The 26,052-nt window shown below is 34.0% G+C and overlaps 1 long non-coding RNA gene across 1 annotated transcript; it reads right to left on the bottom strand.

Annotated features, from left to right (window-relative positions):
- Positions 1 to 8,204: 8,204 nt before the first annotated feature.
- LOC116743251 lies at positions 8,205 to 25,944 on the bottom strand. Its single transcript, XR_004346711.1, has 3 exons — positions 25,666 to 25,944; positions 19,619 to 19,713; positions 8,205 to 12,368 (listed from the first exon to the last, which is right to left on the bottom strand). It is a non-coding gene; the product is annotated as an uncharacterized LOC116743251 (long non-coding RNA).
- Between the last annotated feature and the right edge of the window lie 108 nt (positions 25,945 to 26,052).

Raw genomic sequence — 26,052 nt, 5'->3', positions numbered from 1 at the left:
AAAAACCTTCACAGTGAATGTCTTCACTTATTATTGTTTTATTTTTAAAAATTGTGGTTAAATATACGTAATATAAATTCTACCATTTTAAAGTGCATAGTTCTGTGGTATTAAGTCCATTTACTTTGTTGTGCAACCATCGCCACCACCCATTTCCAGAACCTTTTCATCTATATCAACTGAAATTGTACCCACTAAATACTAACTGCCCACTCCCCCAATCACCTCAGCCCCTGGAAACCACAATTCTACTTTTGAATTTGCCTATTCTAGGTACTTCATGTAAATGGAATCATACAGTATTTGTCATTTTGTGTCTTTTTTTTACCTAGCCTAACTTTTTCGAGGTTCATCCACGTTGTTCCATATATCAGACTTTCCTTCTTATGGCTGGGTAGTCATTCAATTGTGTATATTACTACATTTTATTTGTCCACTAATCTATAGACATTTGTTTTGTTTGATCTTTTGGTTATTATGATAACTGCTGCTATGAACATTTTTTATAACTATCTATTTGAGTCCTGATTTCAATTCTTTTGGGTATATACCCCATTAGGCATCACTGGATCATACAGTAATTCTAATTTTTTGAGGACCTGCCATACTGTTTTCCAGTGGTTGTACAATTTTACACCTCCATCAGCAGTATACAAAACTTCCAATTTTTCTACATCCTTGTCAAGACATCTCTTTTTTTGATAATGGCCATCTTAATGTGAGTGAAGTACTATCTCGCTGTGGTTTTGATATTCATTTTCCTAATGATTAGTGATGTTGAGCATCTTTTCTTGTATTTATTGGCCATGCGTATATCTTCTCTGGAGAAATGTCTATTCAAGTCTTATGCTCACTTTTTAACTGAGGTTTTCTTTTTTTTTGTTACAGGAGTTCTTGATATATTCTGGATATTAATCCCTTATCGGATACGTGACTTGCAAATATTTTCTAGGTTGCCTTTTCACTCTATTGATAGCATCCTTTGATGCACAGAAGTTTTAAATTTTGATAAAGTCCAATTTATCTTTTGCATAGGCCTGTGCTTTTGGTGTCATATCCAAGAAATCATTGCCAAGTCCAATGTCATGAAGCTTCCCCCTATGTTTTCTTCTAAGAGTTTTATTGTTTTAGTTCTAACATTTAGGTCTTTGATCCATTTTAAGTTAATTTTTGTATATGGTGTGAGGTTAAGTGTCCAACTTTTCTTTTGGATATCAAGTTTTGCCAAGACCATTTGTTGAAAAGACTGCCCTTTTCGCATTTAATTGTCTTGGCACATTTGTTGAAAATCATTTGAACATATATATGCAAGGGGCCTGGGGCACCTAATTTATTTTCTGGGGCCTCTAGTTTATTCCAATTGGTCTACATGTCTGTCTTTATGGCAGTACCATACTGTTTGATTACTACAGGTTTATATTAAGTTTTGAAATCAGGAATTGTGAGAGCTTCAACATTTTTCTTCTTCTTCAAGATTGTTTTGGCTATCTGGTGTCCCTTGAGATTCCATATGAATTTTAGGATGTATTTTTCTCTTTCTGCAAAGAATGTCATTGAGATTTTGATACAGATGGCACTGAATCTGTAGACCACTTTGGGTAGTATTTCATCTTAATACTCCCAATATATGAACATGGGATGTCTTTCCATTTACTTGTGTCTTCTTTATTTCTTTTAGCAATGTTATATAGTTGGCAGTATACAAGTCTTTCACCATTGTGGTTAATATTATTCCTAGGCATTTTATTCTTTTTGATGCTATTGTAAATGGAACTGTTTTCTTAATTTCCTTTTTGGGTTATTCACTGTTAATGCACAGAAATCCAACTGATTTTTTGTTTTGTTTTGTTGTTTTTGAGGTACGCGGGCCTCTCACTGTTGTGGTCCCTCCCGTTGCGGAGCACAGGTTCCGGACGCGCAGGCTCCGCGGCATGTGGGATCTTCCCGGACCAGGGCAGGAACCCATGTCTCCTGCATCGGCAGGCGGACTCTCAACCACTGCGCCACCAGGGAAGCCCCTCCAACTGATTTTTTTTTTTTTTTTTTTTTTAAACATCTTTATTGGGGTATAATTGCTTTACAATGGTGTGTTAGTTTCTGCTTTATAACAAAGTGAATCAGCTATACATATACATATGTTCCCATATGTCTTCCCTCTTGCGTCTCCCTCCCTCCCACTCTCCCCATCCCACCCTTCCAGGCTGTCACAAAGCACCGAGCTAATATCCCTGTGCCTTGTGGCTGCTTCCCCCCAGCTATCTACCTTACTACGTTTGTTAGTGTGTATATGTCCATGACTCTCTCTCGCCCTGTCAAAACTCACCCCTCCCCCTCCCCATACCCTCAAGTCCGTTCTCCAGTAGGTCTGCGTCTTTATTCCTATCTTACCCCTAGGTTCTTCATGACATTTTTTTCCCTTAAATTCCATATATATGTGTTAGCATACGGTATTTGTCTTTTTCTTTCTGACTTACTTCACTCTGTATGACAGACTCTAGGTCTATCCATCTCATTACAAATAGCTCAATTTCATTTCTTTTTAAGGCTGAGTAATATTCCATTGTGTATATGTGCCACATCTTCTTTATCCATTCATCCGATGATGGGCGCTTAGGTTGTTTCCATGTCCTGGCTATTGTAAATAGAGCTGCAATGAACATTTTGGTACATGACTCTTTTTGAATTTTGGTTTTCTCAGGGTATATGCCAAGTAGTGGGATTGCTGGGTCATATGGTAATTCTATTTGTAGTTTTTTAAGGAACCTCCATACTGTTCTCCACAGTGGCTGAACCAATTCACATTCCCACCAGCAGTGCAAGAGTGTCCCCTTTTCTCCACACCCTCTCCAGCATTTATTGTTTCTAGATTTTTTGATGATGGCCATTCTGACTGGTGTGAGATGATATCTCATTGTAGTTTTGATTTGCATTTCTCTAATGATTAATGATGTTGAGCATTCTTTCATGTGTTTGTTGGCATTCTGTATATCTTCTTTGGAGAAATGTCTATTTAGGTCTTCTGCCCATTTTTGGATGGGGTTGTTTGTTTTTTTGTTATTGAGCTGCATGAGCTGCTTGTAAATTTTGGAGATTAATCCTTTGTCAGTTGCTTCATTTGCAAATGTTTTCTCCCATTCTGAGGGTTGTCTTTTGGTCTTGGTTATGGTTTCCTTTGCTGTGCAAAAGCTTTGAAGTTTCATTAGGTCCCATTTGTTTATTTTTGTTTTTATTTCCATTACTCTAGGAGGTGGGTCAGAAAGGATCTTGCTGTGATTTATGTCATAGAGTGTTCTTCCTATGTTTTCTTCTAAGAGTTTGATAGTTTCTGGCCTTACATTTAGGTCTTTAATCCATTTTGAGCTTATTTTTGTGTATGGTGTTAGGGAGTGATCTAATCTCATACTTTTACATGTACCTGTCCAGTTTTCCCAGCACCATTTATTGAAGAGGCTGTCCTTTCTCCACTGTACATTCCTGCCTCCTTTATCAAAGATAAGGTGTCCATATGTGCGTGGGTTTATCTCTGGGCTTTCTATCCTGTTCCACTGATCTATCTTTCTGTTTTTGTGCCAGTACCATACTGTCTTGATTACTGAAGCTTTGTAGTATAGTCTGAAGTCAGGGAGCCTGATTCCTCCAGCTCCTTTTTTCGTTCTCAAGATTGCTTTGGCTATTCGGGGTCTTTTGTGTTTCCATACAAATTGCGAAATTTTTTGTTCTAGTTCTGTGAAAAATGCCAGTGGTAGTTTGATAGGGATTGCATTGAATCTGTAGATTGCTTTGGGTAGTAGAGTCATTTTCACAATGTTGATTCTTCCCATCCAAGAACATGGTATATCTCTCCATCTATTTGTATCATCTTTAATTTCTTTCATCAGTGTCTTATAATTTTCTGCATACAGGTCTTTCGTATCCTTAGGTAGGTTTATTCCTAGATATTTTATTCTTTTTGCCTCCAACTGATTTTTGAATGCTGATTTTGCTTATTAGTTACAACAGGGTTTTGTGTGTGTGTGTGTGTGTGTGTGTGTGTGTGTGTGTAATCAAGGTTTTTCTACATGTAAGATCATGTCATCTGTGAACAGAAATAATTTTACTTTATAAATCCTTTATACCTAAAATCGGTTCATAGCTGTCTGGCAATCTTGGCCCATTCATTCATTCTTCTAGAAAAACATCAGACAGGTGTCTCTTCTCTTTAAACTTCCAATATCTCCCTTTCATCCTCACTTTCACTCAAAAAACAGAAGCTATGAGAAGAGAATTTCTGCCAGTTTCCACCACACCTATCTACATACATGTATCTGTCCCCATATAACTCTTTCTTTGAATTATGGATGAACAATCACTGTTCATAATACCAATCCCTTCCCTTTTATACTAGATTTTATCCTCTCTTGCTTACTTAAGGATATTCCTGTAACACTCTCCCCTACATCTTTAATTTTTCTCTCTATTGGATCATTCCTATCAGCAAACATGTTATAATTTCTCTCATCTTAATTTCATCCCTTACAGATTATTACTTTCTGTGATAATATTGCAATTTTATCACTGATGTTTTAATAAACGCTCAGAGAAAAATTTTTTCCTATTTTTATTTCTATTTTTAACTGAGACAAAAATCATGGCTTTCGATATGAAAGCCTGATAAATTTAAAATATTAGAAAACATTTATTTCCACATGCCAGAAAAATATGGAAATTCTTTATTTAAATGTATAATAAAGTGAAAGATTCCAGTGGAGCAATTCCAGAAATAGGGAAGGTACATCTCTCTTTACCTGTGTTCAACAGCAATAATAATCTCTCAAGCTGGTAAGCTTTGATTTTTCCTTTCCATTTATAATAATCTTCTACATTGGGGTGCCAAAATAGGTTTTATATTATGCCTTCAGGAAGGGGTTATTTTAAACTCAAAATTTCTTTAATCTATAGACAGTTTCCATTGTCACATGATATGAAAATATTTATGCTACTTTGTTGTTTACACATATCCTTTATGTGTTACTAAATTACTTTAGATTTTTCAAATACTTAATTTTACTTTTAATCTGGTATTAACACAATTTATAATAGTAATTACTTTCTTCAAGTATGCTTCAAATTATGCACATAAACCTCTAAGGAGCTGGCTATATATAGCCCCTGGGCCACAGAGTGACTATCCTTGCTCAGGACAGTGGAATACTACACAAGTGGTATGATATATAGATATTATACCTGGAGAAAATAAAATTCACAGAAGACAGATTAAAACTTGCTTTTCTTTTACTTCTGATTTTTGGATACAAATGCTTAAAAACAAGGATTTTATTAACAAGATACATTTAAAATTCAATGTTGAGAACAGGCTTGAAATAATATTCAGATATAATCCAGAAAGCCTGTTTTATAATCCAAAAAAACCTAGTTTTACAGTTTAAGTGAATATAAATTTGTATTGTTGCTACATTCCCTTGATTTTTTTCTGATGAAGAAATTAATGAATGATTACTTAAAAACTGTGTGAAGTGGATTTCAATCTATATAATTTACTCCAGAAAAGTCAGGAGATATATATATGTATTTACACAACATATATATATATGGTACAATATATAGAGTTATATATATGTTATCATTTTATTATTAGATATGTTATCATTTTATTAGATTTCCTAACAATAGTTTCCTTATATACAAAGTTAAACTACTTACAAGCTAAACATTTATATTGAGTTTTAAATTTTTGATGACTTTACTCCCTAGATATGAATAAATTATAAATATACCATAATGTCAGCCAAGAAATGCAATATAAAAAGTTTAATGAGAACATAAATAAATATGCTGTTTATCTTAACTTTTTTTCTTAGACACATTCTTCTTTTGCACTCAAATTATGGATACTTACCCATTGCTATTCTCTCTTTACAATTTTTATGCTGTGTCAATCATTCCTTGTATTCAGTTGGTCAATAAAACCAACTGACTCTTTCTTTGAGATCGCAATTCATCAATTTCTTTGCCATTCTTAATGTCATACCTTAAAATCAGGTCTAAGTACCTGATAACTAAAATTGCATTTCAGCTTGACTTCCCATCTTTAGTCAATTAATAAACTTCCTGAAACTCATATATTCAAGAATATATCTGTGGTTTCCCAAGTGGAGTGTGTACTTCTCTGCCTAGTATCAAGGTCTATATATAATCAGGACCTAACCAGTATTTTCTATTTCTCTCCAATGAAAACACTCTACAATTAAGTTAAAAGATATCTTTTAAATGCCTTATGTGGACCTTTTTGAAATAATCAGAAATTTTAACAGGAACTAGATATTATTATAGTAAGGGATTATTATTAATTTTGTTAGAGTGTTCAAAGTATGGTGGCTATATATTTAGGGGAAAAGGGTCCCTATAAGTTAGAGAAGTACATGAACTATTTGTGAGTGGACAAAAGACTGATCAAGCCTGATGCTACTGTGGCCACCAGGTGAGTAGCAAGTGGAACAAACACAATTACTCATCATTTGAATGTGACTATCCTCTCCCATTGAGTGATTTTTCAAGGCTCCCACAAGAACTGAGATGCTTGTAATAAATTGTTTTTCAGTTCTTTCCTCCCCTAAGCTGTATATTCCTACCTCATCTTTGAATCTTCACTGAACCTACTGCTGGAGGCTAAAATATTCACTACCCCCTTTTCCACTTATCCCTACTTTTAAGGACAATTTAAGTCTATCTTCTCTGGTGGATTCTTACTTCAACCTTTCTGAAGGTTACTGATACTGAACTGTCCATTCACAGTATGGACAGTTTGAATACAGACTATTATTCCCAGGATTTAGTACTGTGCTGAGCAGATAACTGGTTTCATTATTTCATACCTATCCTCCTTTCAAACTGGACTATGTGGCAATGCTTCCGATGGTATGGACCATGCCATTTCTCCACTCCTACATCTCAGTCCACTGGCAACCTCATAGTGCCTACATCCTTTAATCTCTCCTTCCAAGTTTGCTGGCTAAAACAAGAGCCACCTTCAACAAGTAGATATGGAAAGAGCCCTGATGACTAGATGCAAAACGGAAAAAAAAAAAGCTGTTAAAAAAATCAGAAAATAAGAAGTTCTAGACATGTCTCCTAAGCTCTTAAATCATCCTGACTGCAGTGGAATTCACTGGTCAATTTCTGCATTTTTAACTCTATCAATGAAATGAATAGTAGAAGTAATTTATTGCAGCAATCACATACAGCAGTGAATCTGAAGGCAGAAGACCCAAGATGGAATCCTGGCTCTGTCCCTTAGGAATCAAGATCTTGGATAAATTACTTCAGTACACAGAGCCTCAGTTTCCTCTTTGTAAAATGGGCCTATCAACGTCTACTTCACGAAACTGTAGTTAAGACAGCACAATCTTAAACTTTTATGAGCACATATAGTAGTGAACAAGTATTCAACAAATACCTGCTGAATCTAAATTTATAGGATTTGAAACACACCTCAGACAAACTTAGGGTTTTGGCGGACTGTGATTCAACATGAACCAACAGTACTGATGACAAAGAGAAAGTGGAATCAGGATGCATTAATAGAAGTATCTTATTCATAAGAGACATACTGTATTTTGTACCTCAAAACACATTGAGTATACTGGGTTCAGTTCTATATACAATATTTTAAAAGGAATACTGACAAAATGTAGCAGATCCAAAGTGAAATACCCAGGATACTAATGGTCTAGAATTCATATTGTGAGAACCAGTGGAAGGACTTGGGTATGTTTAGCTTAGAGAAAAGATACAAAAACTATTTTTAGAAGATAAATCTAGGGCCAAAAATTAAGTTGTATGCTAAACTGAAACCTGCTCTCTTACAAGAATTTTATTTTCTATGAGTTATTAATGACATAAATACAATTTATAACACTAAGGAAAAAGTCTATTTATTATGGTTCTAATTCTAATATTCTGAGGGCTAAAATAAAATGAATACAGATCAGTTTAAATATTGACTTTTGGGCATCCCTGGTGGCGCAGTGGTTGAGAGTCCGCCTGCCGATGCAGGGGACACGGGTTCGTGCCCCAGTCCGGGAGAATCCCACATGCCGCGGAGCGGCTAGGCCCGTGAGCCATAGCCGCTGGGCCTGCGCGTCCGGAGACTGTGCTCCGCAACGGGAGAGGCCACAACAGTGAAAGGCCCGCATACCGCAAAAAAAAAAAAAAAATTGACTTTTAGGAAAATTCAATGTATTTTACTAAGCTGTCTTGTTAAGGATTTGGAGGACAAACTGCCAATTTTAAGTTCTGATTATAGGGCACCAAATTCCAGAGGCATAAGAAACAGCTTGTAGAGCCAAATTAAGGAAAACAAAACCGAAAAAAATTTTAATAAACTTACTGCATATAACAGGAAGAGTGAAACTGACAGTCTAGGCAAAAAGTCAGGTATGACTGCTGACAAGTGGATACATGTTTAAGTCAATCTGCATTCAATTTATTCCTGTTTTTACAGGGAGATAATTTTGAAGACTCAAATTTCAGACAAATAGGCAAAGGGCAAGACTGCAGACAGTAGTCTGGGATGTTACCTACTGTACTTATGCTTAGAACTTGAAATCCCTATCATACTAGAGTTCATTATATTTGTATATTCATTTAAATCAAGGCCTGTGCTATTTAAATCAAGGCCTGTGCTATTAAATTCTGACTTGTTTTCATTTCCTAAAAAAATATCCAAAGTAAGTTCACAAATAATAAGTTTTCTATTATCCTTCTTTGAGTCACCCATCTTGAACTGAGAAGTTGTTCAGGGTGGGAAAACAGCGAATTCATTCCCTTTCTATAGTTTTGGCATTAAAATTCAAATTTTATAGCTATAATTCTTGTGAGATCAGAAACACAGCACTGCCGTAAACATTAAAGCTCAAATTTAACTCGTTCTCTTAAACATACATGTGTCAAATATATAAAATTTTGAGGACAGGAACACCTGGCATTTGATTAAGCATTGTCTACTTCTCAAAAATAGCTGTTATTTGAACAATGACTGAAAAATGGCTGTTGCATATTGTCAACTTTCTCTATGTTCACAAACTGTAAAACAATATACAGCTTTAAGAGCTTAGATATGATATGTTTACTAAATTAATATCAACTGATGATGTTATTAAGTTTGCAAATCCTTCCTTACCACCAAATGCTGACAGTACCTAGCATCCTTATAAAATTTTCTGCTTTGGATTATAACACTCTTTACCAATCCAAGTGCCAAAAAAGCAATTGGTTTTTTTCTCTTTTGGCACACGTCTTTCTCTCAGAAACATTCACATTATAAAATTATTCAAGATAATTAAAATTTCCCCATGAATGGCATAGGTAGACAGTAATTTACACCAGTAAATTTCCATCACAAATAAATTAAAAATAGGAGAAATTTCAGCTACATCTAGGGACTCATAAAAAAAGCATTACATTTTCATTGAAAACACAACAGATTTTATATCATTTGCCATATTGACTGCTTACTGCCCTGATTACAACATCCTGGTTTTATTTCCAGTACTTTTAGTCAATCCTACATTAACACTATTTATAATTCAAGAACTGACAATATTTTCTATAATGGTATAATTACATGCCATTGCTATTCTATGGCTAACTTGATAACTTGATTTCTAAAAACGATAACCAGTCCTATGTGAGAAATAGTTGTCATTTCTTTTCACTAGCTTATCTCTTGGACAGCAGGCAAATTTAATAAGTCTCCTGAATTACAAGGTAATTTATCTCCATCACTTTTGTTTACAGGACTACTAACATTGACAGCATTGAATAGTGAATTTTCTGCTTTATCTTTTGTTTCCTATTTACAAAGTCAATCGCTTAAAATTTTTGTTGTTGTAGATTAAAGAGACAGAAGCAATGATATTAACTGCTGACAATGAACCTAAAGATGTTATTTTATTTAGCACCAAATGATACATTAATTTACTTTAAATTCACATAACAGAAATATATAAAAATCAAAAAACATAGCTCAAAAAAGAAAAAGTAGGAAGAAGTATGACTATTTCTAAATGTTTTATGTTAAGCAACAAAAGTTTAAGAGTTTAAAATTGAAAATCAAATTTGAAAAATATTTCATCTCTACTCAATTTGTAAAAATGAATCAAAAACACTATCATTATTTAATTTTTACAGTATCAAACATATGGAACACTAATACTCCACAATTTCCGGAATATCCATATTCCACAAGTGAATAGTTCAAAAAAATCCCTCTCTTAAAAAAACAATGGGGACTTCCCTGGTGGTCCAGTGGTAAAAGAATCCATCTTCCAATGCAGGGGGCGCAGGTTCGATCCCTGGTCGGGGAACTAAGATCCCACATGCCGTGGGGCAACTAAGCCCGTGTGCCACAACTACTGAGCTTGCGGGTCTCAACTAGAGAGCCTGTGTGCCGCAAAACTACAGAGCCCACATACTCTGGAGCCTGAGTGCCACAACTAAAGAGAAAACCTGCACATCACAACTAGAGAGAAGCCCACGCGCCATAACGAAGAGCCCATGCATCGCAATGAAAGATCCCGCATGCCTCAACGAAGATCCTGTGTGCCGCAACTAAGACCCGACACAGCCAAATAAACAAACAAATAAATAAATATTAAAAAAAGAAAGAAACAATAGTGTAAAATAAACATAAAAGAGAGAAAGACGGAATACACACACAATCATGAAGAATCAATGACCACTGTCACTATGTGCCTATTCTTCTGGGTATTGTTTAATTGGAAACAACGCTATTCTAGTATCTAAGATTAAAAGTAACTCCAGGCATATTACATAGAAGAGACAAGAGTAAGCATTTCAACTATGAAATACCACAAATGACCTATTTTAAAAGATGCTGGAGAGTATCCAAGCAAGGCTGCTTGCTTAGAAATTTATAAAGGAGATGAAATGAGCTTAAGAATGTGATGTTATCTGTACTGATAAATCTGTTGGAAATTAATGATACCTATTTCTTTTTGAAAAGTGGACTGCCCTCCAGTCTACAGTAAGACTGCAATACCAACTGAAAAGATTTCTTTTTCTGAGATTTAAGTTGAAGAAAAGCTGAGCTGGCTTCCAAGGGACCAATTAAGAAAGCCAAGCCTGGATTATATAGGATTCTTTGGGGATTTGCAAATGTTTCCATTCCAGTTTTCCAGCAACAAAAATATAAAGGGAAAAAATTATAAAAAGAAGTGATCAGTGGCATTTGGTTACTATTCTTCAAACTGGCTCATTACTACAAATTTTCAATATTTAATTGATTCACACCCTGAAAACTACTTAATTGAGCTCAATGGCTGATCTATGATCATAAAGTCACTCCTTGACACATACACATTATTTAATAATAATACATATTATTACTGGGTCACTAATGCAATGGTATGAGGTAATGTAAGAGAAGCACCTGAAGCACTAGTTTTCATTTAAACAGGGCCATCCCTCAATATCAAGAACAGAAACAGTAGCAGTTGAGTTTCTTTTATTTAGAGATGTAAAATTAGCTGAAGGAATACATGGAAATGAATCTTTTTGGTAACTGATTTTAGGGTCTCAAATTTAGGGAAATAAGTATCTTGTGTATTTACCATAACCTTCTTTTTGACAGTTTTTCTAGGGGTATGATATTAATTTCAGCTAACCTATTAGAATTATTCCCTTAGCATTTACAAGTTTCTCAAAAGTAAAATGAATCAGGGTAAAAATGTTTCTTATTCTAAGAGGTGTGCATGTGTATATATAAAAGGAAGGAAAAGGGATTGCCTTCCTGTTTTTCCCACCTCTTGAAGTTTAACAGCTAAATTTTAAGCACGTCACAAAGAAGTCAGAAGTGTAATCTAGTAAAATGTAAAAACAGATAAATGAAAAAAACTATTTCTCCAGTGGAGAGGACACTTCCACTTTATAAAACCATAAAATAACTGTCAATAAACCTGAATAATGATGATAATAAAAATGACCACTACTTATTTGTAAATTCCTTTGAAGGAAAAGGGTTTAAAATTATGATTCTCAGATTTAGAGATGATAGGGCCTGGCTGTAAAATCCTTTCCAAAACAGAAAACTTACCCAAGGCAATGACACTATTTTTGCTCTAAAATGGACTAAATTAACATCGAACTTCAATGTGTTGGGGGTCAGGGGAGGTTAGAAAGTTGTCATTCTAGGATGGTAGAAAAAAAATTCAGAAATAAAGCAAAATATGACACCAAACTAACTTTTTACAGCAATGGCAGGGGGACTGTGAGTTAATACTTACAAGGTAAGAATTGCAGGGCTAAGTAGGGGGCTTGTTTTATATGGTCTTCATTTTGTTGTTATTCACCTAGGAAAAAATAAGAGGGAAGACTTAAAAAATTTGATCACATTATATAAGTTAGAAAATTTTCAACTGAGGTTGACAATCATTGTTTTTTGATCCTTATATAGCACTGAACAATCACAGATTAGAAATACCTAGCAGCAGCATTTATATATTTCAGTACAGAGTACTATCATTAATTTTTTAAATTCACTTTTCTATTACTATAACCCTCTTGAAGTTTAAAAGTCAAATATGTAAGTGTTACTAAAACTCACACTTCAATATCTAACTTGGAGCACAGTGAGGCTTCTGGAAGACATCATATAATTGCAGATATTTTAAGATAAATTCAGTTTCATACCTCAACATTGACCAATCTCTTTCTCTTTGTCTCACACACATACACATGAAATCTACAAATCCGTATACTGCCCAATTCCAAGAATTCTACTGTAATACAGTATAAATACAAAGCTTAGGCTGGAACTTAAAATGCATGTAGAAATTTCTGAAAACAGTATGCTATGATCTATGGCCAAAATAAAAGAAAACACAGTCATGAAATTGCCTGAATTAAAGAGCAAACGAAAGAGTAGTGATAAAAAAAAGAGAAACTATTTCCATGGTTGTCCTTTACTTATAAGAGTAGGGAGGATTAAAAGCCAGTATGCGAAGGAAGGAAACAGTATGGCTCATCTTCAAAAATAAAAGAATTTATTTAAAATTTAAAAATATCCTAGCAACTTAAGTTGGTTAGAATGTTTGATTTCTGTGGGCCATGACTGTAAGTTGTAGTTTGTACACCAACTAACAGTTAAGCACTTACTACAAGACATAGAATAGAATAAATCCAATCCATGCCCTTAATGGAGTATTCCAAGTGTATATCTTATTGTAGAATATCTTCACCAAAAAGGACAGTACATTTTTAAAACTTATTGAAAAATAAATATTTCAAATCCACAGAAAAATCAAGAGAATAGTAAAATGAATCCCCACATCCTACCCCTGGCCCTCCAGTGCAGCTGCATTGAATTCTAATATTCTGTCATACTTACTTTGCTTTTATTTACTTTTTTTTTTTTTAAAGAAAAAAAAATACACATATAGTTGAGTTCCTTTTGTACCATACCTTGGATCCCATTCCCCTCTCTCCTAAGACATAATTACAATCCTGAATTTAGTATTTAATTCCTATGCATCTTTTTACACTATTATTACAAATTCAAGTATTCAAAACAATATATATCATTGCTTTCAAGCTTCATATAATGTTATCATACTGTATCTAATCTTTTGCAACTTTTTTTGTTTGCTGAAGACATTCATCTGTGATGATACACATAGCTCTCATTTTAATAGCTATATAATAAACATTTTTTATCACATGACTATGTCCCATATTTGCCATTCTCCTGTTACTTAACATTTACATTGCTTTCAATTTTTTCCCATTAAAAGTAAAAATAAATAAGACTTTACTATAAATGTGTTAGTTTATCTAAAACATCTAGGAATGGAATTGCTGAGTTAAAGCCTATGTATATCTTCAACTTTAGTAGGATGTTGCCACATGCTCTCACAAGCAGCATATGAAAAGTTCTCCTTTCTGTATTTTCTCCCATACATATTTAGAAGTACATTTAAGATAAATAGCTACTATCTAACTGAAAATTTAAAAAATTCTTAAGTGATCAACTCCCTCTGTTTTCATCAAGTACAGGTTAAATAGAGGTATACTAAATGTTCCAAACAAATACTTAAAATTTGGTCCAAGGTACTTGAACAAAAATAAGCTCTCATAATATAGGTTTTCTTCATATGACTGAAGAAATAGCAAGACTTAATCTAGAGCTACTGTGTTAGAAATGATAAGATTCATAATTAGTTACTGAGCTTAGAGGAAAAAAAAAGCAGAAAATGTAAATGGTTTATTAGTGTGAAGAATTCTTCCCCAATTCATTTTGGGCAGTGTTCTCACATGTGGTGCTTCTAAAAAAAAAAACTCAGTGTTTATAAAAAACACAAATTCCTAAGTCCAGATCCAGAGATTCTGATTCAGCACATCTGGAAAAATGCTTTATTCTAGGTTATTCTGCTACAGGTGGTCCACAGATACTTTACACAGTAATTAGTAGTAAAAACAAGGTATTTTCAATATAAAGCATTATGTAACTCACATTTTTGGTTAACGGTAGGTAACAGTAATTAATATGTTATCTGTTAAATTACATCAACATATTAATGAAAGCACACTGTAGTATTAGGGGAAAAAAAACCCATACCAACCAACCAACAAAACAGCCCATGGTTACCTTTTTAAAAGAATGCTATTGTAAATGTTGGACTTTAAGATGGGGCCTTAGGCTTACACACTAAAAACACCATTTGTAGTTTTCCACCAAGAATGCTACAAATGAAATCAGAATTGTAACAGAAATCCAATATTCACTTCCCTTTAACTACAACCTATTGGAATTTGGATACAAAAGAGGAGAAAAATACACAGATAGTATTTAGGTTATGCACATCTGTGCAAATTCAAATTATTAAAAATCAAAAACACTCTTTTATACTATTTGAAATTACAGAGTCCTATTTCCAAAAGATTTAGAATAATCTGAACTTTCCATATACAAAGTTCAGATATAAGACATTATTTTAATAGTGAGAAAAAGTAGACTTATGCACTTTCACCTGCAGCCTGCTTTGTCTTTATACACAACACCAAGTAGTACAGGGTGTTGTTCTTTCTAGTTACAGTGAAATGAACAAAAATTTGGCCTTGTTTAGACTGGGTTATAAAATAAAGATAATATGGGGCTTAGCATATGGTCCCAAAGTGAAAGAAACACTCCTATGTGGCCATAGTCAACTTTTCTTTCCTCAAGTGTACTACCTAACTTGTGTTATCAGCAACTAACTATTAATAATTTATTCTAGGCTACCAAAGCATGAAACATACCATAAATACTTTCAGAATCAAGACAGTTTTCCATTCAAACAGATGGAATTAACCGAATAAAAATTAAATGAACTAAAACCAGAGTAAATAGTAAAAAACAGTAGAAGTCTAAGAACTATAAGCATCTACTGTTCTCTTTAAGCTGCTTTGGGAATAAAATACCTTTTTGTCAAAGAATGTATTCATTATACTATATATGGATTACACTGACAGTTTGGCCTCTCTCACTTGGTCTGTAAAAGCTGGTGGGTGCAGGCTCTGTTGGCCACCATTACTGCATATTGATGCTATTCTGTACAATAGCTGACAAGCAGCAGCAATCTCTCAGACCCTGCTCCCAACTGTAAAGAGCAAGAACAAGGGCTGTGGTGATACTTGTTTATTCACTGTTGCTTCCACTGAAGCAGCAAGCTGAGAAAAGCATATGCAACTAACACACAGAGGAAAAAACTGGCTCAGCTCAACCTACCTAGTAAGTCTGCTTTTCTCATTACATGATAAAATTAGTTAAGAAGGAATTTTTTCTTTAAAAAGTGGGATGGAGAGAGAAGAAAAGACAAAATTGATGTTTTGATTAGAAATGGAACCTGTAATGTATCTAAGGAAAAAAATTAATGACACATGTAATGACACTTCAGCTCCTAGTTTAGATTTAACTGCTCAATTATCAAAATTCTCAGAAGAGTTTTAACCAGGTTCAGGGTGAATTCATAAAGACTATCTTCCCTAGCCATTCTTCTGGAAAATAAGAAAGCATCTAAACTTTAATCAAGAAATGAAATTATATTATGCTTAATAAAGAGCTCCAGTCTCCCAGGTTCCACATATCTAATCACCAATATATGTTAGACATCAGACACTATTAGCAAATAAGTAAGATTTTAGCCCATAAAGTTTTTACAAAAATTCCAGCTATTAAAAAAAATTTCCACATGTAATTAAGCTACTATGAATGTGTAATACAAAGCTAAAAACTTAGTACATATCAATTGATGACTAACAGAAATAGAAATATTTGTTCTGTCAAATTATCTTTAAACTTAAATGATTCTATTTACGGACTTATAACTTTAAATTTAAAAGAAATTCTTATACATTTAAGTATTTTTGATTCTGAAAAATATTTAAAAAGTCAGAAAAATTAGGAAATCTGTAAATTATTTTTTAAATGCAAGAATAGGCTGATAAACTTAAATAGCTAGTCAAGAAGGCTAGGTTTGAGATAAATAAAAGTATAAAATATAGTAATATTTACAATTCAGATAATATTTTGTTAAAAACCCCCAATCTTTAATTTTTATCAAAATTGAAAAAGTCATTGTTCTGCTTAGCAGCAGCTTAATAACAAACAATGTTAATAATAAAAATTAAAAAAAAATCTGAGGATCACAGGATAACAAAATTATTAAATATATTTGTTTATTATGAAAGCTATCCAATAAAAGAGTTATAGCAAATATTAAAGAAAGATTTTTAAAAATTAAGACATTTACAAACAGTAATAAATTAATAAACGAATAACCAGTCAATTAATCAGTCTCAGCAAACTACATTTGAATCAGGCTGCATATTTCTCTTCCAAGTGACTCTAACCATGAAAATAGGAAAGTAAAACTAAGCCAAATCACATATGTTAATGAAATATCAAAAGTGTGGTTTGTGGTGCTGAGAACTGAAGTTCTACTTCAAAATGATATTAAATAAAAAAACTAAGTCCTGACATTAATTAAAGATTGCCTTTTGAAAATGCTTATCTGACAATACAATTCTGATACATTACGTCTTATCTGAAGAAAACTGAAACATTAAGGATCTATTTGCTAGTCAGAAAAAGAAAACATAAAATACACACATGTACAAAACTGCCTCAAATAAACATTTAAAATTTTTTCATTAAGAAATTGTATCTACTCTTTAATGAATCCTAAGTAACACCATAAAACCTCAAAGAAAATTTTTATAGCTGACAAACTGCTTAAAATATAAGTTGTCCTTATATACTAGCATTATACATCAATGACAAATATGAATAATTTTAAGCCCCTTCATACAGATATGTTAAATTACCTCTATTCTAGTTTATCCAAATATTGTTCTCCCCGTAAGGATAACTATTTCAATAAAACTAGAACACTGACAGTGTAACTGTATTTTGGGAACAATTAAGAATTTTCCTGAAAATAAACATTATTTAACCCTGAAAATGCACTTATCCAAAAATATAAATATTGCACAAATAAGATAGAAATCTATCACTGTAAAAAATATAACACAATAAATCCTTTCCCTCAAATTCTGTTATAATGAGCTACATGTTAAGGCTTAGTTAGATAATCAGGTTTGTAAATTAAAAACAGCCAAAATCCTTACAAAATGTCCTTTAAGGGATAGCCAATCACATGTAGCAGTAAAAGCCCTTATTAACCTGTCTCCTAAAATAACACATACTACTAATTAGGTTAAAGTTTCTTACTCTGTAAGAACTGACCAAATAGAAGAAAACTTAATATCTACACCAACTCTTTTAGATGTTAAATTACTTACTAAGCTAAAAATTTGGACGTTTATAAGCTATCTATGGGACAATTTCCTGATGCTAAATACTTGTGTCTAAACAATAAGTTTTGACAACTTCAGAGATCACAAATCATAAACTCTCTAAATCAGGAACAACTCTAATTTATATCTTTTCCACAATATAAATTCAAAAGCTGTCTCTCTTTCCCCATTTAACTCATTAAGGCTGTGTATAAAGATATCTGAATTGAAAGTGATAAACTGAACCTGGATTTTTTCCCTCCCCTAGATACCCAGAAATTGGATTTTTCACTTTTCATCTTAATGTTCTCTAACCTAGAAAACACTGGTTAAGTTAAAGGGCAAAAACTGTATTCATTTTCATCCTATCCAAACTAAGCTGCTTTTTTATAACATTCTCAAATCAAAGTTATGAAGACTTTCTATACCTTGTATTTATCTCAAACAAGCACCTTACAGTACAATGACACCAATATCTGAACTCCACCCTTACATCAAACTGATTTCTATTAAATTTTAACGTTTTACTTAACCTTAACTGTCAACAGATTCACATTCCTGGATCACCTAATATCTAATAAAACAGAAATATCTGATTTTTAAAGTATTTTGATATGTATCTCAATGTTCAAACACATTCTTAAACACACATCTGAGAATTTACTTAAACATTTTTTTAACATTCTTTAAAGATAAAGGCAGTTCTATGTCCATGGTGATAAATACACTTCACTCTTAAAGACTAAGATTACACTCTTCTTATGAAAACAAACCTTTGTGATTTCCTATATCTTAAGTATATAAAGTAAATATTTTTAGGTGAAAAAAAATTTAAAGAAAAAATTATATTATTTTTTAGTAAACCTCACTTTATTTAGCAAATAGTGTTTTAAAAAACATATTATGGTTAGTGTTTCATGTAATTTATACTTTACTAATCAAAACTTAACCAATACTTAGTAATACTGTTCAATGAATTTTCACTATACCAGATTACAATTTAGAAAACAGCCAAAATTTTTATCAGCTAAGGATCTGAAAACTTCAACTAAAACTATAAATTTTATTTCAAAGCAAATAAACATGCTGGAAAAGTGGTTCTGTGATAAAGTATTTTGGAGGTAAAGACCAAAGTCACTGTAAGTTCTGGAATTCTACAGTTTATTTTTAAAGAGTTTGCAACTTTTGATATGAACAATTTAAATATTTTACTCAGAGTACCTATGAATAAGATGCTAGCTCTGCTTAAGAAAGTGGGTTTTTCAGTTTCAACCAAATTGCCACTTCTGGTTAGGACAGTCCTTGGAATACTTTAAATTCTCTTAAAATATTCTCATTAATCTTATCTGATTTTGTAGGGTCTATCTACCACTATACCTGTCAAAGAGCGAAACACCAAATTCCATTTGATTTAAACCTTCCATTTTATAATATGAAAAATCCACTATTTAAGACTTTTACATATAACACTGTAATAACAACCTTAAGAAAAAAAAAGAAAGATCGTTATATATACACTTATTTTTAGAATAAATAAATTCATTTGGAGTTGGACCTAATACAAGATGATAAGAACATCAATTATACAGAAAAACCCTGAAATTTTAATAAATCAAGAGAACTCAACTGTGGCCACTTTGCTGGATGATTTCTGTCTATTAGTAAATATTGATTTTAGCTCACCAAAATGTTCTGGCTTTACCAATTGTCTAGCTCAATTATATTGCAAAGATATAAAATTGTATGCTTTTAAAATTCATTAGTATACCTTAACCTCCTATCATGTTCCAATGCATTATGTGAATGTTCAATCAAAGAAGTTAGGTTGTTCTCCAGAATTGGCTCTCTCCTAAAGGTCAAAACCTGCAATAAAAATGTCATGTATTATAGCATGAAGACACTCAACAGATTTCCGCCTCCTGCAGTTTCACAGTGGATCCCTGAACACAGAAGTAAGATCTTCAAAACGACCCCAATCTTGCCTATATTCAAAGAAACCCTAACTTGAAAATAATGTTTTAAAAATAGAAATATCTTGATTAGAAACACCTGTGATATGCTTTATCATCTGAAGCCTCTTCAAACAAATCAGATTAATATGTTTCTGCTTTCATTTCTCTTTAGAGCATTCATTTTGAAAGCAGTGTAGATGAGTGTGTGTGTTTATGTAAGTAGTTATAAGAGGACTGGTAAAGGGGACTCCATAAGGAAAACAGAAATATAGTTTGTTTGTGCCTCTAAAACTCATAAAATCCACAGTTTAAGAAGTTACTCAAAGTGATAGAGACAAATTTTTAAATACCTTTCTCCCCAAATTATCGTTATGTTTTAACGATGACAGAAATTACCATCATTTTCAACTTCAGTCTTTTGCCAAGCCTGAGTGAATAATAATACTGATATTTCCAAACGTTTTAAGACATTACAGTCTAACAGAACAAAACTTAGAAATTACTTTTAAAACAAATTAAAATATTTGTAAGTAATAAATGGATGAGTATCGGGCCACTGGCTTTTTTAATGTGTCCAAGTAGAGGTGGTGTAACTAAATGTATGTAAGGGTGTTTTCATTTGTTTCACCTGAATCTTAATAATTTAGTGGCAATCAACTATAAAAAATATTAAATTGTTAAATTACCACAGGTTTATAATATACTATATGTGAACCACAATGCTCTGAGCTTTCCATTTTTATTTAAAATAAAATAACCCTTTATTCCTCTGCAGCCAAATATCTGATTAATAACAAAAAACACACATATATAACTCACAAACACTAACCCTGAAACCACGACATTTAAAAAAATTAGAATAATTGTACATAGTCTTCCTCAAAAGATATAGACAGTTTTCTATATGTGAGCATACAGTAAAGGAAGATATCTTAATTAAAAAAAATCACAGGATAATAGAAGAAACCAATATGTACTCCATTGCAAGTGTTGTTTTTAAATAGTAGGGAAACAAAAAATACTAGATAATAAAGAACAAAAGAGGTTCAGATAGAAGACAAATATTAAATCAAATGTGTATGATAAAAAAGATGTTAAGAAAACCTTGAAATATTAAAATTCAAATCTCAAATCTATTACAAAATACAGCTTTTTACACTCAGAACCCACGACAAGTCTTTCCAGTGCAAAGATTCTTCAGTGAAATATGACAGGATTAAACAAAAGTGTATTTAACTTCTCATAATTTGATAAAAAATATTAAGAATATAATTCATATATATATTTAATACTTTTATATATTTCCAATACTTTAAACTTGTCTTTCTAAAAGAAAAATCCTTTAAAGTATCTTTAAGACAGGCAAAGGAAAAAAAAAGGCAAGAGAAAATCATTTCCCTACCAGAAAGCAATATTTCTAGGAAGGCTCTACAGTCATTTGTTCATGCAAATAATCAGGAAAATATATAAACACATATTAGTAATGTGACATTCTACAACTGATGTTACTCCTATAATATTAAGACAATCGAGACTTTAAAGTTCTACTACTGTCACTTGTAAAAATTAAATGCAAAAGCGGCTTAATCTCATTTTCGACACTTATTTCAAAGAAAGTGGTAGTTTATTACTGATTTCCTTAAGAGATTTGGAGCTACCAAATTTCAGCAAGTCATAGTTTGAATTCTAATTACATGCCAAAATTAGTTGCCTGGCACACAATGCTTCTAAGTTTTCTGAATTAAAACAAAACAAAACAAAACAACATGTAGAGTAATACTCTGACAATTCTTTCTAAGATGTGTTTTCTAGATATAATCAGACCAGTAATCTGTTTCTTCTAAAAAAGGGTTAAAAAGAAATCAGTGAAGATTATTAAGCTTCATTAAACAAAAGGAAAAAAGACAAGAGCCAATTTTAGCCCAGTAATATTTTAAAATAAGAGAGACAAATTTTTATAGAATAAAAATTCAAAATCGTGTGTAAATTTATACTCTGATGTTTTTAATTGGAGAAAGCTTATGTATCCTGTAGAAGAAATCTCTAATACAGTCGCTGGGCATTTTTTTTTTCTTTTTGTAAACCAAATCAACCGACTAATATTTCTGGATTGAAGTTATTTAGTGACATTCTGAACAGTTACTACATACTAATAAGTAAGCAGAGATAAAAATATATGTCTCCACAAAACAAAAAATAAACAAAAATGTAGCACACAAAGGGATCCAGAATATGAAAGGTATTTTGAAATTTTCATCCTTAGCTCTAGATAAACATGAAAAGTGATTATTAATCTGATTAGGAAAAAAGCAGTGTTACATACAAACACCTGAGGCTACATTTTGTAAATGTACAACTAAGACAACTTAACAGCATTAAAACAAAGTCTAAAACCGCACTTTTATAAAATAGTATGAAAGGCAAACAAATGAAAATCAATGCTATCAGGAAGACTGATACCTTGCCTTCTCTAGTTCCCTCTCCCCCACAATATGTAAACATAGCTTTGAAAAGAGCTGAGCTACGGTAGCAACACCTTTCTCCACCATTGTTTTCCTGTGGTAATACAAGACTTTTCTAGCCCTTACAATAGAAAATAAATTAGAATTATCCATTTCTGCAGAGAAATATGGATGATATACATAATATAATAATATACATCTGCTGGAACTCATACCTACACGCCCACAAGTCTAAAACAAAAATCTTCCTCTTATCTAGCACCACATAAAAGGGAAAATATTTTGAACGCTTGTGGATTTTATTTAGGTGCTAGTGTGTTCTCAAGCTTTAGTGTAGTATTTTAAATAAAGGAACCCCTTCACTTCTTTTCAAAATGGCTTATTAAACAAAACAGTCCTTCACCTATCACCTCCCAAAACAAACGAAAAAAACCCATAAACCAAAACACTAAAAAAGTATGGTTAAATTTAACCAGCCTGGTGGAATTTAAAGCCTTTCCCCATCCTACCCTCAAAACTCTCCAAGTCACATAATAATTTGAATGAAAATTAAAACACAAAAACCGAAACAGTGAAAAAGCAAAACCCACTGGTTCTGGTATCTTAGGTAAAATTACATTTAAAATAGAAATAGGGTCTTCTACAGTTTCATTAAAGCAAATTTTATAGAGAAGATAATTAGCATCTCTTATGAAATTTTCATGAGATGACTCAAAATAAACAGCTTTGAAAAAAAGCAATGAACATAGGTTGTGTCATTCCAATTCTTGTTTTGAAGGCAATACAAAATAGTATCACTTATAAACTCAGCTATTCCCCTTATTAATATAAGTTATATTTATAGCTCTACAGAGATTTATAAAAGTCGTAGGATCTTTTCATTTGAATATTTTCTCACAATGCACATCTGACCTAATGTGAGAATACAAACTCTAAGTTTCAAAATTTCAATTACTATTAATAAAAGGATATAAATTTCTATTAAAAAATCTTTAAAAAAACATCTATGGCTATCTTGTTTATCAGTGAGTTTACCGATGTTCTTTGAAAACCACACCCGCCTTTTATCAACATGCAACTAAACGGAATGACAAGCTTGGTAATAAAAAGAAATATATTGACGGCTGTCTCAAGCAACATTCAACAACTGAAAACTAACCAAATAAAACACAACACACCCACACTGTTCTATGCAATATATTTCTTCATAATGAATTTATAAATGAAATCATACACATGCACCTGTGCTACTTACCTGTTGTATTGTCTAAATTAAGCAACATAAATTTATTGCAAATAAGGTTTTAAGTCCATTGCAATGGCTGAATTAGCAAAACCTATATATTTTAAATTATATGTGAAAAGTTTAAGAAATGTATCCAATTTTTGTGGAAAATGTGGAATGTGCTCATTCTTAACATTAAGAAAATTGAAGTTTCTTTTCATGGAAATAAAAGAAACAATTCTCTCATAATCTGCATGTAACAAATACATGTAGGTTAAGATGAAAAAATTCTGTCGGAGGAATAAAAAAATCCTAAACTCAGTTTTTAACCAATAGAGAACAGGGGCAAATATATAAAAGTCTTGTAATTTCAGCCAGCAGAATTACAATTTTGCGAAAATCGTCTTCTCTAGGTTTTTCTTTTGATATACATTTCAAAATCACTCGAAAATCCTTTATGGAAGAAAAAATACTAAACACCAGCTTTTTTTTTTTTAAACTCCCCGTCTTAATGTTTCATAACGTGGTTTTCTAAATGTATAATTTTTTGGAAAGCCGAGAATTATAATCTAGTGTTCAACATTCAAACCCCCCAGTCCCGCTTCCTTCCAGCCAATCAGGGGGTAACAAGTTCGGTGTTTTGGGAGCTCCGTTGGACACAATTTGAAAAACATCACTTTGCGCTCTCCTACTCTCTTCGGGGAAAGATTCTAAGTGAGGGCGGGTGCCCCAATCTTTACAGAAATAAGAAATCAATCAATCGTTACATCAATTCCAGAGGGAAAAACTTTAGGCAGGCGGTCCTAAAAAGTGTGTGACTGAAAGCCTTATCCCTCTTTTCGAACAACTGAATAGCTGCTGCAAAAATCATCTCCTGCATATTCGCAACTCAGAGTCGCGCGCCCCATACGCAATACATCACACCAGTAAAGGGTTAATCTAGGGTGCCTTCAGCGCAGAAAGGGATTCATGATCCGGTACATCTTTAATGAGGAATTTTACAAAAGCCATTATCTAACTATAAAGTATTACTTAAAGTTAAAGGCGTCACTGGCTCAAATCATTCAAGAGTTGTCGAGTAAAACTGGTAGAAACTACGAGAAAAAAAAATCACTAAAGGGAAAGACAAATAGCCCTTTTCCCTCCGCGTCAAAGCCAAGAGAGCTCCCAAGAAAAGGTGGGGATTGCAAAATTACCGTTAAGTTCTTCGGGTAAAGACTTTTCGGGAGGAAAACATTAATACAGTTTCAAAGATTGCCTTTTTCCTTGCGACACGTTTCAAAGACTGGAGAAGGAAAAAGTCTTCTCAGAAAAGTGCGACTCTGAGAAGGAAATCGCAAGGTCGAAGCCCCATCTTTCATCTCACCCAAGAACACACCCCCGCCCCCCCCGCCAAGAAAGGACGACACCGTGAGAGCAAATGACAAAATATCCCGAGCAAAAAGCGAAAGTCCAGCATCTTTCCTAGGAGCCCGCTAAAACCTCAAAAGCCTGCCCCCGCCCCATCTTGTCCAAATTGGAAAAGCCAGACGCGGTCAGTGCTACCCCTGCCGAGACCCAGGCGCGCAGAGCCGGAGGGCGGCGTGGAGAAACTCACATTGCTAGGGTATCTCATGATTTGGCATCAAAGACGACAATATACACGACTGGGTCCCGCGGAGGGTACTATCCGCACGTCGGCCGGGAGGCACCCGCTACTCCGGGTCCTCAATTTTCCGCCGACCTTAAGTTTCTTGTCACGGGAAGACAGCCGCAGCGGGCCGGGAAAACTGCCATAAAAGACTGCTCGGTTCGGCAATGGGGGAGGGGGCGCTCGTCCCCCTCCTCCTGTCAAGGAGCCTCTGCCTGCCGAGCCCCGCCGCGCCCCGTCTCCGGCCCCGGGCGGGGGGTCCTGCTGACAGATCCGCTGGGCGGCGGCCGCTCAGCCGCAGCGCGTCCGCGTCCCGCTCAAACTGCAACTCCCCTCCCCCCACACCCCCGACTCTCCGCGCTCCCGCCACATTTTGCCCGCCGCCGCCTACTCAGACACCCAATTACCCCCAACCCTACCTCCTCGCATTTTTGGCGATTAAAATGAAGGCGGACCCAGTTCCCACTCCCTGCACCCCCCCACCGCCTGCCGGTCCCACCACTGCCACCTCCCGAGTCCCGCTCTGCTACTTCTTCAGGCTCTTACCGGCTGCGCCAACCCTGGCGAAGCTCCGCCAAGTGCCCTTTGCTCGAAGTTATTTTTGGCGATTTTTTTAGTAATTTTTCGTCTGAGTCCTAGTGGCAATACGCTCTCCGACAGGTTATCCCGTCTCTCCCGCTAGATTGATGAGATCAGGCATCACTCGAAAATGGCGCCGAAAGCGCTGAGGCTCCTCATTCAAATTCGTTAGAGCCAACCCCGCCGCCCCGGGGCATGCCGGGAACGCGGGCTGCCTCCACAGCTGTCAATACCGCCTCCTAACCTCCGTACTCTAGCTTTCCCGACACTTCTGCTCATGCGCAAACTCCCGCCCCAACCCCCCACGCCTTGAACATGCGCAGAATCATCGCGTGTTCACCGTTCTGCCTTCGC

This window comes from Phocoena sinus, chromosome 18 (assembly GCF_008692025.1).
Source record: "Phocoena sinus isolate mPhoSin1 chromosome 18, mPhoSin1.pri, whole genome shotgun sequence".
In the NCBI taxonomy this organism is placed as follows: Eukaryota; Metazoa; Chordata; class Mammalia; order Artiodactyla; family Phocoenidae; genus Phocoena; species Phocoena sinus.
Note: the sequence above shows the minus strand (reverse complement) of the source record. Positions and strands in the feature narration are given on the sequence as shown.